Source organism: Orussus abietinus, unplaced genomic scaffold, assembly GCF_000612105.2.
Source record: "Orussus abietinus isolate OABI.00-Male unplaced genomic scaffold, Oabi_2.0 scaffold7, whole genome shotgun sequence".
Classification (NCBI taxonomy): domain Eukaryota; kingdom Metazoa; phylum Arthropoda; class Insecta; order Hymenoptera; family Orussidae; genus Orussus; species Orussus abietinus.
This window is the reverse complement of record NW_019394453.1, coordinates 575,476-590,232: the sequence shown is the minus strand read 5'-3', so window position 1 is coordinate 590,232 and position 14,757 is coordinate 575,476.

The window sequence follows — 14,757 nt, the reverse complement described above, 5'->3', positions numbered from 1 at the left end:
CAATTGATGGAGGGGGCATGTATTTTACATCTTACACTTCATACTATCATGTCGAGATGGACGGGGTTGCGTTGCACGGAAAAGGTCAGGTGAAATCGCGAATCCGGCACGGCATATGGCGTATTCATTGTCATAATTAACGATTTCAGTTGTCATTAATTGTTATTTGTTACAGAATTACGTCTGCAGCGAGTGAAAGATCAGCGTTGCCTAATTTAACGTCGGACACGTCGAAGACCTCGAAGTTGTGCCTTCAAGTTTTGCCAGAATAAATAGATATACGGTGAGGAATAATCTATGTAGACGTCTTTGCAAACTTCTGTATATCTATATCTTCAGTATTATAGAAAAAGGATTAATTTTGGGTTTCAATGCCGACGATGCATCCAGGTTGGGCCTGACCAGGGGGTTAGGGCAGCCGCTAGGCACGAGCCACCAAAGGGTCCCAAGGGCTGGGTCCGTAAGGGACGAGTGGGTGCGGTCCCAATTATCCACAGTGGCTCTCAGAAAGGCCGGGCCCTTGTACGCGGGCCTCGTCTGGAGAAAGAAGAGACGAGAGAAGAGAAAGCCGATCTCCAGGACGGACGTTCTTTCGCGCCCACGCGCCATTTTCCCTTCCGGGACACCGCGCGGCTCGAATCGATTCTCCATGACTGGTTTGCGCGCCCCTGAGTCCACGAAATATACAGAATGCAAGACCTGGCCCTGCTTCGGATCTGACGAACGACCTCGAACGTCTCTTTTCGAACTTCCTTCGAGAAACTCGAAACAAGACGGCCGGCTTTTATGTCACGACACTCGGCCGAATCGAATCCGATCGGTGAACGAAGCGGACGATTTATTCCGATTCGAGTGAATTTCAGTCAGCGAACTGGAAAGAGGCTTCGTGAAGTTTTGTTCACCCAATCGAACGATGATCGATCAGGACTGTTATTTGAAGAACCATCTGCCTGGCAAGTTGTAACGGTGCCAGTTTGTCGATTTAATTATCACTTCATAAAATCTGTGCTCATATTAAATGAGAAAGATTACGCGTTCGTTCGTCTCTTTTTGTACGTTTTAATTTTCTCCTTTCGGAGACTGCATCGCGTCTGCAGTTTTGAGCTAATAAATTCACGCAATAAATATCCCACTTTTAAGTTAAATTCACAGATCATTTTTTAGACGTTCGTTGAGCGAAGCGAGGCCTTCTTTGGTGTACCACATTTTTCAGTGGAATTATCCGAAGTCAGTTTAAATCCTAATGAGTAAGTAGGTTTATACTATCTATTGTCGTCGTAATTTACCCTGCTGCTCAATTAACTCTCAATTAATGTTAATTTAGGATCGAACTCGTGCGTTGAATCGTCTCGGCGTGGGCGGGAGAACTGTTCCTCGGGGAATAGTAGACGGAATTGCGTTACTCTCTTCTCACATAATATTTTCTCAAGAGTGCGTTAAATTCGGCTCCCTCTAATTCGAGAACAGTCAATGGAGGGTGGCTCACGATCGATTTATGCGCTTCTTTCCTCGAGACCCGAGACGGGGTTTTCTTGCGGACAATCTATGGCCGCGCGCTTCCTCTTCAGGTCCTCCACCTCTCCTCTGTCGCCGGAATTTTTACATGGTCTTCTTTCTCGATTCCCCGCTTAATTCTCTATTTTCCAACCCGTTTCATCGACCTGCACCCGTGCGCTTCACCTAATTCCTCTGCATGTACCGCCACGGAAATAGTAGCACCAGGAAGGGACCTGGTTCTATTCTCGTTGCGGTTCCACTTTCGGTCCATTGAACGTCAAGCTTAAACTCTTCCGGTGGCTATTATTATGAATTCTTATCGAAGTGGTAATAACTCAATTTCTATTTCTCTAGACTTTTTGGAGATAAAAATAATTCCTGGTAGATTTTTTAGTCCTATTGATCTTTTAAGAGTTTTACAAAATTGTACATTTGCACTGTAAAGGTCGGTCTTCGGTCCAGCTTTTCCCAATATGACTTGGTACTCCTTCGTACAGGTATTAAGGTAAATAATGAGATGCGGATTTTTTAAGGTCTCCATAAATCACGCATAAATCCCAGGTTGATTAACAAGCCACGAGGCCGGTGGTTCATCCTCCCCTGAGTTATCTTTTCGTTCCGGATCTCTTCATCTCTTCGTCGTTTCCAAGCTGTACAGTCTCTATAGAGTCGTCCCACTTTGGCGGAATAATTACGAGTATCGCCCGTCCCATTATTTCGGGATTTATATTAAAGCGAGCCATAAAGTAGACTTTGTATTCTATCCGGACATAATAAATCCGTGAAATAAGCCTGAGCCACGAGACGCTTGTCGTGACTAATAACTCCAGTGTCCTCCCCATGGATTCTACACCATGGTATCAGATACTAAGGTCGTTTCGAAATTTCCCATACTCTCTTTTCGAAATGTCCCTAACGAGTTAAATCAGCTCGCAGCCTCGGATTCTGATAAAAAGAAACATTTCCAAGTGTGTATATTCAGTGCATAATGGTACGAAATTAACGTACTTGGATGTTTAATAATCCGATGTTTAGGATTAGTCGATTAATCATTAAAACGATAATTAAAAGTGATCGCCAGGCGACTAATCGATTTTTCGGGCCATTTCGTCTTGATGCACGATTCCGTGCGTCCCAAGCTTATCTCCAAGATAGTCGGGGATGAGTTTTACCCGAAATGGTCTAAGGGTTTGCCAGAGGCGTCGGGTTGATAAATCGTTCTTAATTAATGTTATTTATTAGCTGAGCTTCCAGGCTGCCCACTTGGATTAGCCCAAATGACTTCTAACTGCCGATTAAGGGGAACCAGGATCACGAGATGCGACGCCAAAGCCTTCTGGACCACACAAGAAGTGACCCTCGCACGTATCTATGCACACAGGTGCATATTGCATGTCCAGCAAAAAGATTCTAAATGCATCTCCTTAGTCAGACATTTATCAATACTACGCACGGTTCAGAAGGAAACCGAAATTTTTTTATAAGTTCCACTCTCTCCGCAGGGTCCAGGTACCACACAGCATCCGGGGACTCATCTCGCTCGATCAAAGCGGCGTTTTAAATTTCATCTTCTGTGACCTCCAATTTTCGTAAGCCGGAGATAAATCTAGGATAAGGACGGATTTGACACCCGATGAAATGTAGGAGATTGGTGACGAATGCTCGATAGGGTATTGTATGATTGAACCATCGTTCAATTCGACTCTTTCTTTGGAGAGAGTCGAAGATAAACGAGAATTGAATTTGAGCAGCGAGGAGTGACCTATCACTGATAGGACTGATTCCATTGGGAGCGTCTATGATAACGGAGTAGAATTTTCTGAGCAGGTTCGAGTTTGGGCAACGATGTGCGTAAAAGAGTGGAGAATGGTTTCGTAAGTGATGAAATGATAGTGAAAGTGAAATATGAAATTGGTAACGAGTGCTCGACAGGGTGTTGTGCACTGAGAAAAAATTATTTTTCTTTCAAGGAAATCATTTCTTTGATTGAAAACTGTAGCGAAAAATTAAGGAAATATCGTCTTCACTAAAAAAATGAATATTTAACTCCGATGCATTGCATCGATCGAATCCTCCGTATCTTATAATTTATAAAGCAAGAAATTGAAACTGTGGGTTTCCTTTTTTTTTAACTCCATTCGAGGAAAGAATTTCTTTGAATCTATGAAGCTTTAATTCGGTGAAGGATTGGAGCGTCGTTAAATTCGACCCATTCTTCAGAGAAACTTGGAGATAAATTCGAATTGAATTTTTTGTAGGGAGGAGCGATCTATAGCTGATAGGATTGATTCTATTGTCTGCGATAATGCAGCCGAATTTTCCGGACAGGTACGAGTTTGAGTAATCATGTGTGTTCAAGAGTGGAGAATGGCCTCGTAAGTTGGCGCGGTGGTCCGCCGATGAAGCGGTCCGATTAGACACCTTGATTTATCGGCGTTTACATCGAGGCCCGCCTCGCGGTTAATCTCGTTAAAATTTATTCACGATTCGAGGTTTAGGCAGGTCGGAGAGTGCCTCGATAAGTCGTGGACTGGTCGAGGTATGGCGAGCAAGGCGAGGGGATACGTGGCCCGCCTTGTGCCTCATTTTCCGTGTAATGAGATAGCGAGATCTCGACGCCCTCTCGATCGCTACTCCGTGATCCCGGGGATATCTGATTTATCGATCAACCCGAAGACCGGTCACCTGGGCCAGGTAACCGAGGAGGAGCGCGGAATTCTGGAAAAAATGGAAAGTATCGAAGGAGACCTCTCAACAAAGTAACGAAGTGGATGATTAAATCAAGGACGGACTTCAGGATGGATAATTAAGAAAATGGAAAGTATCGAACGGGACTTCTAAATAAAGTAACGAATGATTTAATTGAGGACGCATCGAGGACTGATGAATAAAAAATGGAAAGCATCCGGAGAGATTTCTAAATACAGGAACGAAGTGGATGATTTAATCAAGGATGTAATTGTGGATAAGAAATTAAAGAATGGGAAGTAGGTGAGAGCTTGCAACGAAAATAATGACACGGTGGGGATGATTGAATTAAGAACGTACCAAAGGATGGGTACCTAAAGAAACGTAATGTATAAAGTAAAACTTCTCGACAATGTAGAAACGAAGCGGATGAATAAATGAAGGATGTACGGATGAGTAACATAAGGAGTGCCCTGATAATCCTTCACTTGGCAAGGAATAACCAGAGATTACAGTAAGATAATTCCTTTGTTCCGTGATGAGCAAAATCGGTTTTGGTCCTGCAGTCCTGCAAGATGAAGACCGATTTCGCTCATCTCACGACCTTGTGCTGCAATTTTCATATATACATGAAACCTAATTGAAAATTTCCTTTACAGGAAAGCGTTTAATCGTCCTTTCTTACCATTTCGTGGAACGAATATAACAGATACCTGTGGATTGAAATCCCTTGGGCTGATCTTCCTGCATCATCCCCCGACGTAGGAGGACGATGACGAGGAATCCCCTGCAGGATGTCCTCTCGGAGGTGGTTCGGCCAGGACAGGAGTGGCGTGCCGGCACCTTGTTCGACTTGTAGGCGGTCGTCTTCGTGCCTTCAATCTTCCACGTGTAGAATGTGCGTAGAGTGGTGTGCAAGATGTACGACGGGCTACAAGAAAGGCGAAAAGGGGGTGGCGAGTCGTGTCGCCCACCTCCGAAACTAATAAGTATTGTCCATCCTGGGCATTGTTTCGTAGCCCACGTGAGGCCGGTTCCCGTGCCCGTGAATCGGGTTACACTTTCGGATTGTTTACGATTATTGGGCGTACGTTATTATCGAGATTTATCGTTAGACAAATATAAGCGGCCCTCGCCGCGGGCGGCATGTCTTACGCACCGAGGTCGTTAGCGATCCTCGAGTTACCGAGCATTGTTGAGATTTATCATGGGTGCACCCTTAGAGACCTCAGGGGAGAAAGAGAGAGGACAGGGAGAGAAAGAGGCCCGGCAACGTAATTCGCGTAGAGCAATTGCGTTGAGTCTCTAAATGGTTATTGGGTCACCGTGTAAGCAGTGTTCGGATTATATATCGCTGGACGATAACGCGTGTAGAGTGCGTTGCAAGGAACGGAGAATTAGACCGGCGCAGAAGTAATGTCGAGTTTCTATCTCCTGTTCCAGGTCCGACATAGGACGGTACTTTTGCCCACCGCTGGAACACTGTTACGGTTCTTGCAGCGTTGGCGTAATCGAACGCAACTCGTGATTTGCAGTTTCCGGCCTCACCAGGAGAGAATTTCCAACCTGTGTCCTGGGAACTGGAGGTACTGGAAATAGGATGGTGTCCTTGGGGATTTGGTTCTAGAAATTTGAGAAAGAGTTGTATTCATGAGGTCAGTGGTACCCTTGAGAATATGAGTGGTAACTTTCTTACTGGAGCGTCGATAGCCCATCCGCGTTAATTATTAGTATAAATTTAATCTTTTATAATCGCTCGAGTCAAGGCCCACGGAAACTCGAGGTCCTTCCCACGCGTACCGAAGGACCCGAGCTACCCTCGAAAGGGGGGCAATAAAACTTACGAGTCCGAGCATTCTCAAAGGGTCTCCTTTCGAGGATTTTCGCCGAAGGTCCGAGATGACGTCTGGCGAACAGATTTTTTAACTTTCTAAAAATTCCGAAGCTCGCTTCTGGCGACCAGACGCCACTTGAGGGTTTTTTCCGCGAATCCGCGGCCTACGTGACCGGCCGCTTCGCGGGTGCCTTCGAGGGCGGAAACCCTTCGGGAATTTCTCTCTGCCAATGAGAATGCTCGACTCAAGGTCCGACTTCCTCCCTCCACCGAGTTGGAGGGAGAACCATGCATTCGGATATTTTTTAAGATTTTTGGTAAAAATCAGATTCCCAAAGACCGTTGCCGAGTCAACATCGAGTCTCACTTAAGGCGTTGCCGAGTCAACGTAGACTCTCTCAGAAAGTTGCCGAGACAACTTCGGGTCTCTTAAAACGTTGCCGAGTCAACGTACAAAAGGTCCAGTTGCCGAGCCAACTGAGAACTTAACCATTTCGTTGCCGAGTCAACGCAAACGCGAAGACCAGTTGCCGAGTCAACTAACCACCACCGTAAATTCACGCATCTTCCCTTGTCTGTAAAGGAAATATAGTTTGTTGTGTCACTAAAATCCGAAATATTTCATTCAATACGCGAAACCAGCTGCTGGCGGTTAATACCCTCTTCAGCAAAACACTACTCGAGCCCGTCTTCCCCAGCCCGAGGATTTACGACCCTCGGGGATTGATTGACAATCGCGAGTTGGTTTAGTGTCGCAGAACACTTACAATCGGTGACTTCGCTTCTGGAGAATTGAAGAAAACTAGTATTAATAAAACAAATTGTATCCTTTAAGGAGGATGGTATCTTCCTCAGCGGGTCCTTGAGAAGAGGCATGATACCTTTCATGATACCTTTGCATTTGGGAAATTGGAAAAGTCCTGTATTGATAAAACCATGGCAAACCTTGGAAAGGAGGATGTTATTATCTCCTCGACGAGTTAATTTTTAGGAAATTGAAAAGTTTCTGATTAATAAAATCACTGCTATCGTTAAGAAGGCGGACGATACTTTCCTCGGGTCTTCGCTTCTAGGAAATTGAAAAAAACCCTTTATTAACAAATTCAATGGAACCCTTCAGAAGGAGGTCCTCGGCGAGTCGAATTCTGGGCGTGGAGTCCTCCGCCCAGGACCTGCCTAGTTAGGGTCATTGTTGGCCTTCACCACTCCTGCGACCCGGACCCGTGTCCATATTTACATAAAACTCCCAGGGGAGCATTATTCCCAGGTTTAGCCACCTCGAGGAATCGTATTATCCAAACACAGGAAGAGTTACCATCCAAAGTCCGAGTGGAGGAAACTCCGGGGAGGCTGCAGGGCGTTCCATATTCATTGTTTAGAGGCCAGGGCTTGGGAAGAGGCGCGAATACTTTAAGAGCCAGCCGCGGTACATTTAGCACCCTTTATTCCTGAAGAATGTAGGAATCCTTGGGCAGGGCGTCACCCGTTTCCCGGGGAAGAATAAACCGATCGAATCGATTACACCGATCGGCCGTATACCGGGTCCCCGACGCCGAGTCGAAGGTCCTTAAAAGCTACGACTTGGACACGAGCAAAACCACCATGAGAGTTCGGAGAAGTCTCGAAGACACCTTAAAGAAGCTCGTTTCATTACCCGCCGCGCCCACGGGTAAAAAGTCCCGATCGGCTTCCCGGGAGATCGGCGATCGCCGACCGTCGATCGTTCCGGGTCTGCCGCACTCGTAACTCGCCGCTGCACCTGCGGGAATGGATGAATAATATATTTCCCGGATTTTTAAACAATTTTACCCGGCGTTATTGCACCGGCTCCGGGGATGGTCCGCTCATGCCGACTTCAGGTAATATACGTCGTTGCTGGTTCGTTGCTTCCCGGGGCTCCGTGGCCCTCTTTCGTGCCAACGTTGATGCCGCGCGTTAAACGGAACAACAAAATATCTCAGGGAAGTTTATTTCATTATGCCTCTCGCCTACGCTGCTTGATCAGCTCATGAAGACATGAACTTTGCAGGTCTTGGTTGCGGTTGTGTCTTCTAGGTTTTTAGATTGGCGTCTTCAGGAAAAGGGATGCGTTCTTCGTTCCTGCAACCATGAGTAAATACGATTGTTTTATTTATCTTTGAAAATAAAAGTATATTTAATCTGGACGATGTTAAGCCAGGGTCGTGGGAGGTTTATGAGTAAAGTACGTATTTTATGGAATGCATAGACTTGCTCAGGACTTTGGTTTTCAGGGTCCCCGGTAAGACTTCCAGAGCGACATTGATGCCGTGTGTAAGATGCAGCAACAAAATACCTCGGGAAAATTTATTTCATTATCTCACTCGCCTACGTTGGTTGATCAGTTCCCGAAGAAATGGACGTTGCAGGTCTTGTTCGCGGTTTTATCATCCGAGCCTCGGCTTCAAGAAGACTTCCGGGCGGCTTCAGGACGAGAGATGCGATCTCCGTTTCTGCAACGGCGAGTAAAGACAAACAATTCATTTATTTTATTTCTAAATAAAATAGGTATATACTCAGCCCTGGTGATATTACGCCAGGATGGAGGCAAGGTTTACGAGTAATATACGGACCACGTGGAATGCACACCTTCACCCTGGTCGTTGGTTTTCAGGGCCCCTAGTAAGTCTTCCGGGGCGACGTTGATGTCCAGCATCAAGGGCCGTTGATCCACGAGAAGTTGACTTTATTATTTCACCCCGTCGTTTTCCTCGAAGTGCGGCGGAGCAGGGTCGAAGTCAAAGTTCTTTGGAGCGAAATAAGAGGGCCGTTGAGCCCGGCAAGGCAGCCGAGATAAATCAGAGAACTCTATTTCATTACCGAGCCGCCCACGCGTTTGATGGGCCCCGAGCAAAATGGCGATTTCCGCTCGCGGTGAAGATTTGTCTCCCCAATCGCGATCGGGCATCGTTTTCGGGGTCCCGATGGAGGTGGATCCGTACCCCCGTGCCCGGGACATAAATCTCCGGATGTTTGGTATTGTTTCCACGATAAATTTCGCCATTGTACCGAGTTATCGTGCATAAATTGCATTCAGTGTCCCGCGTGCCCGCAAAGGGGCCTGCGAAATAAATTGGCCTTTATATTAAAGTGAGCCGCGGCATAAATCTCGGCTTCATTGTATTAGCCCTGTGGGTGGACTCCACGTGGGCACCCCGCTTCCTCGGGATCGGAGAGTTACAGGGAACCGAAGAGGAGTTAGGTGGTCCGGCCCCTGGTCGGTCCTGGGGAGGAACGTTCGTCCTGACGCTCGAGATCGCACGGTGATCTATTTTATTGGCGTCAGTTCATTTGGGCTCGCGACGGAATTATGCGTGGAAAATTGCGATTTAAAAGCCGCCGCTGCCCTCAAGGACTCGCACGCACAAATCGCGACTCCAGTCTCGTGGCCGCACAACTGGAGAACCGACAAGGTGGTCTCGCGTGAGGTCCCAAGGATACTTCTCTTTGGGCCACATCGACAAGTAGAAGAGACGAGCCGTGGTTAATTTTCTCATCTCGAAGACGACTCGTCGAGGGTGGTTGTCCTTCGGTGGCATTTGGTCTGAAAAGGCGATTCTCAATGAGGAATGGATGTCGTGCAGGCGATATGCAAGTGATTGCGATTTGCGACTCGATGTCCCTGCTGGTACCAGGATTGCGATTAATTCACGCACAAATAGCAAATCGGGTGTTAAGTTCAATTTTTCTCAATGTTTATCCTACTCTTTGATCATGTGAAATTAGGAATTTCCTGGAATAAAATAAGAAGGACCTTGTCGAATAAGATTCAGGATATCAATAAGTACAGTTGAAATAATCACTTTCAGGGAAGAAAAAATAATCGTTTAGCGTTATTCGGTCCGAAGATTCAACTTTCTTCGCCGTAATGGAAATCGTGCAGGCGTTACGCAGATAATTGAGACTTGCGATTCAAAACTGCTGCTGGTCCCAGGATCGCAGTTAATTCACACTCAAATCGCAATACAGGGGTTCAGTCAACATTTTTCTTGCACATGCAGACCCCAGGGGAACAACATCGTCTTCTGGGAAAATAATAAAGGCCTTGGTAGGATTTCTTTGCGCAAAGTTGGGCGCGCGCATTACCAATGTGGCGCCCAAGGCGTTTAGGCGGCAAACGAGGGGAAGAATTATTCCCCGAGACCGAGCGATGTTAAAATCCATTAGGAGCTCGCGAAGCGAATGTAATGCTTCCCTAAGGATTTCTGATGGTCCGTCCCACTCGGTAATGAAAATGTAAGGATGAAAAATGGAAAAGACTTTCCCCTTTGGCGTGCTCCGGCGCGCCTCGGATAAGTGATCTGCACCGCTATGTCTTGCCCCTTGTCTGAGCCTTGTCCGGGTAAATGCATGACGAGCATGACTGACAATTTGTTAGTCTGATGTATCAGCGTGTTCATCGCGTCATACACCTGTTGGAACGGTATGACTCCGTCCAGTCTACGTACAAGAACGAAGACGTGCTCCTGTACCCGCTACCATTTTCTTTCCTAACAACTGCAGTTCTACAATTGTTTAATCACTATTACCTATATGAAATATTATTGATAATAAAATCTGCACGAACCTCGAGATTTGTATAAAAAATCGCAAGACAGGTGACGAGGTTTTTAAAAGATGTAAAATATTTCACGCGAAGCTTCAAATTTTATTATAATTGTATGATCACTACTTGCGATGTTACTTCAGACGTTGGTAATGAAATCTGTACATATCTCGAGATTTTAGAAAAAAATGATAGGTTCAAAGACAATCGAGATCTTAAAATGCACAAAAGTTTGATAACGAATCGATTTCCGGTCACGTTTGGGGCCGAGGCCTTGATAAGAAGGACTCGGAAGGAAACGAGTCCTGATGAGGAGACGTATTGCGAGGTGCGTACGTTGAGGAGAGAGTAATTGCGCGTTTCCACGTGGCCGTTCGAGCTTTGAGGCTGTGTCGCGAGTGTTTCGTGCCCGTGGACGTGAGCGATGACAAGGAGTCGCCGTCCCTGTGGGAGGTCCTGACAATGGGCATACGCCTCCACCTCGGTTCGCTGCTACTTGGGACCCAAGATCCTGCCGAGCTAGCGATGGCTTTTCAGCGTCCTCTGTTCAGTAACAAGAAAGAAGACCCTAAAATGAAATACTATGAATTATAACTTATAATATTATAACATATTATCAATATTTTGTACTAATTACCCATCTATTCAGAGTAATTCCTGCACTTCTAGGTTCCCTTCGGCGTCCACGAGCGAGCCTTCCCACGTCTTGGAAGAAAAGGGAAACATTACGGATTATTGTTTCTCCTTAATGCGCACTATTGAATTATAATGTTGTACCCGGGCAATATATAACGCGTAATGGATAACCAGGTGATGCATTACCTCGACAATGGGCGTACGCCTCCTCCTCGGGTACCGCTACTTATTGTTGCAGCCCTAGTTCTTAGCTTCAATGTATATAGATGAGGTTAGGGATCGCTTTGCCGGTTTCCCAGCTAAGTGGATATTTACTTATAAAAATAGAATATTAAAACTACGGAGGTTAAGAAGGGGAGGATGAATTTCTCGAGAACCGAGAGTCTTGGGTTTTAAGGGTCTCTCGAGTGGATTTGGAAGCGGCCAGGGATCTCTTCGTGCCTCTTCAGGAAAGAAGCTGCCAAAGGGTGCCACCTCGGATTCCCACCGACGTGTCCTTTTTTTTTTTTCCTGAAAGCATAGGAGCGTGCTCCTCGCCGATTGACGTAGGCTCAGAAGTTAAACAGACCTTGATTAAACACCTAACCCTGCGAGGCGTATTTACGAGCCCTTGAAAATTGAATAGGATTTTTATTTTCTAAGTCGTGGTATGTTCTCCAGGTCTCGTTTTCGATCGTCTGATTTCATTTGAATTCTTTCCTTTTTCTTGATCTTTTATATTTATTTTAACGGAGGAGTTCTGAAAGAGAAATAAAACAATTACGTGGTACCTGGGAAAAATGAGGTAAAGGGAGATAAAGGGGAATGGAGAGTAATTTATTCTCGTGGAAGGTTGATGTTATCGTCTGTATATGATCAAACGATTTGCGACTCGAGTCCTTCGTCGGGTCAAAATGCCGCCTCGTCGCAGCATCCCGGGTCTCTCTTCAGGAAGTGAGACGGACCTCGGAAGACCCGCTCGTAGGTGGTCTCGCTGTCGGACGCAACGATTTTAAATTAAAATTAAAGTCAAGTTCTTATAGTCCGTGCTCGACATGACTGCCACCCGCGTAACAACGTTAATAGCCCTCGCCGAAATTGCAATCCAAGACACCAGCGGTCCCTTCGAGCCGCCCTCAAACAGGATCCAAAGGACGCCCGTGAACCGACAGATCTCGAGATCCGTCAACATTAATTTTCCGCTCCTCTTCCTTTGATTTGACCTTTAACCGTTTGGCGACATTCCGTGATATATGCCGCGCCTAAAGGAGTCTTGCAGGACGATCTTCAAGGGTCGCCGCAGAAACGGGATGAAGAATAAACCGAATATCAATGTCGGCTCCAAGATCGTTCGCTCTTATAACAATGGCCCCTTTCTACAATACTAATGAACGCGTCTTGACTGTGAATTTAACTTTCATAAAATAAATACAAGAATATGGTTACTCCTGGGAATATTTTTCTACGCTTTGGATATTTTAGAATGGGAGAGGGTTGATTGTAAGTGCACTTTGAAAATGACGATTAACCGCTTAAGGAGGAGGCAGAATCATTGTATGTCTATTGACGTGGTTAGTTAAGCAACCGGCAATATTTAACATTGAAACTTCTAATGGATACATTCTGTACTCGGGCACATATATGGATTTGTACGCTGAGAAAAAAAATTACTTTACTGAAACAAATATTTATTGTTGACATATATATTACTGTCTGAATCGTGTATAATTGCAAGAAACAATTATTTTGTTCAGAAGAAAAATTGAAGTTGAATTAAAAGCAAGTTTAATTTCATTAATATTAATTGTTAACGTATCGAGCATTTATCTCGCTTCTCAATTTCGTTCCTCGAAAGAGGCAATTTCATAACCACCATTACTTAAAAGGTTGAACCACAGAAGCGTGAATTTAATTTAATTAATATTAATTGTTAACGTATCGAGCATTTATCTCGCCGCTCAGTTTCGTTCTCCGAAAGAGGCAGTTTTACTCGAGGGCGTGCGCACTTCTCACCGGCGGCATATAATTGGGCTTATGCGCATTTGGAAGTGGGCCGGTATTTATGCCCGGGTGGAATGCACGCCCGTAATTAGCAAGAAGCATATTGTGCCGGGCAAGGACGAACACTCGAGCCGGTGCGTAAACGCATTCAGGCCGGGGCTCGTAAAAAGAGCTCGCGCTTCCCCAGGGTTCGCGCAAATTAAGGACGATTTCCAAGGGGCACGGCTTGACCGGTAGCCTTATCCGGTGGCGATCTCCAACGGGGAGCGGAACTTAATTAATGCTCTCGTTAAGAGGCCGATTTCTTCTCTTTCGAGCAGCTCCAAAGCCGACTAGTCTCGGCCTCCTCTTAGCTCCTCCTGGAGTCGCGTGCGACTCTTCTTGGGCGTGTCTCGCTCCTCGAAAAGGCTCAATTAAGTCAGGAAGACGGGTGAACGCCTCGCGATCGGTTCTCCAGGTCGCTTCTCGGCACCTGATTGGTCCAGGACTCCTTTTCCCAGGATTTAGGAGCCGCAACGACGTCCTGCGATTTCTAACTCCGCCGAGGATAGGGACGCGCCGCCTGGAATTCCTTAATTGGCAATCAATTTGATTAATTCCGACCAAATTCGAGGCTCCAGGTTTGCTCGGTGTTAACGAGGCAGAAACGCGGAGCCGGCGATACTTACGGGAGGATATTGATGTTTCTCAGATCCTTCGGAGATTATCCTTGTTCCTGGTGTCGCGATGGTGAAGAGATCCGAAGACGCTGGTACAGGACACGTGCCGGTAATTGAATACATATATCAAGGTGGTTATTAATGAAGAATCAGGGTTTTTACGTGGATTTATAAGCGGAATTTTAATGTCCAATACACGGACGATTTTAAATCCTGTGATTGACTTGTTTCTGAAAACTACTTTTCGAGAACTTTTAACGTTAGACCCGAAGACGGGAATTCGTCCTTACGGGTTTGATTAGCCGCAGATTTTCTACGATGGGGTCCGCTGAATTTTTGGAAACGATATTTATGTGAGGATATTCTTGTCCTCCAGATGCTTCGGGGATTACCCTCGTTCCTGATATCGATGGAGAGATACCCGAAGATGTTGGTCCAGGACTTGTGCCGGTCATTGAATATATATATATATATCGAGGTGGTTATCGATGGAGAACCAGAGGGTACAGAGAGAGTTATAAGTGGAATTCCATATTGATGACACTTTTTTTAGATGGGTGATTAAATTGAGTCGTTTTTTTTTCTTTTTGCGATTTTTCAAAGTCCAATCCGAAGCCTGGGAATCGTCCTCAGGGGTTCGATCGACTGCAGACTTTCTCGGACGGGGTCCGTCGAATTTTGTGGAGCGCCTGCAGGCAAGGGGCATTAGTCACGGTGTAATTGGCGAAGAGGAGATACTCCGAGGCCATCTTCGGTGTACCTATGGTTTTCTTCGGGATGCGAGACCTCGCAGGAAGGCGCCAGACCTCCTTTATCGAGACCTCGAACACCTATTTTCGAGGCGAATATTTCACTCAGCGAAGCTTCGAGGGAATAAGCCGTCGAGCTTCCTTTCCTTA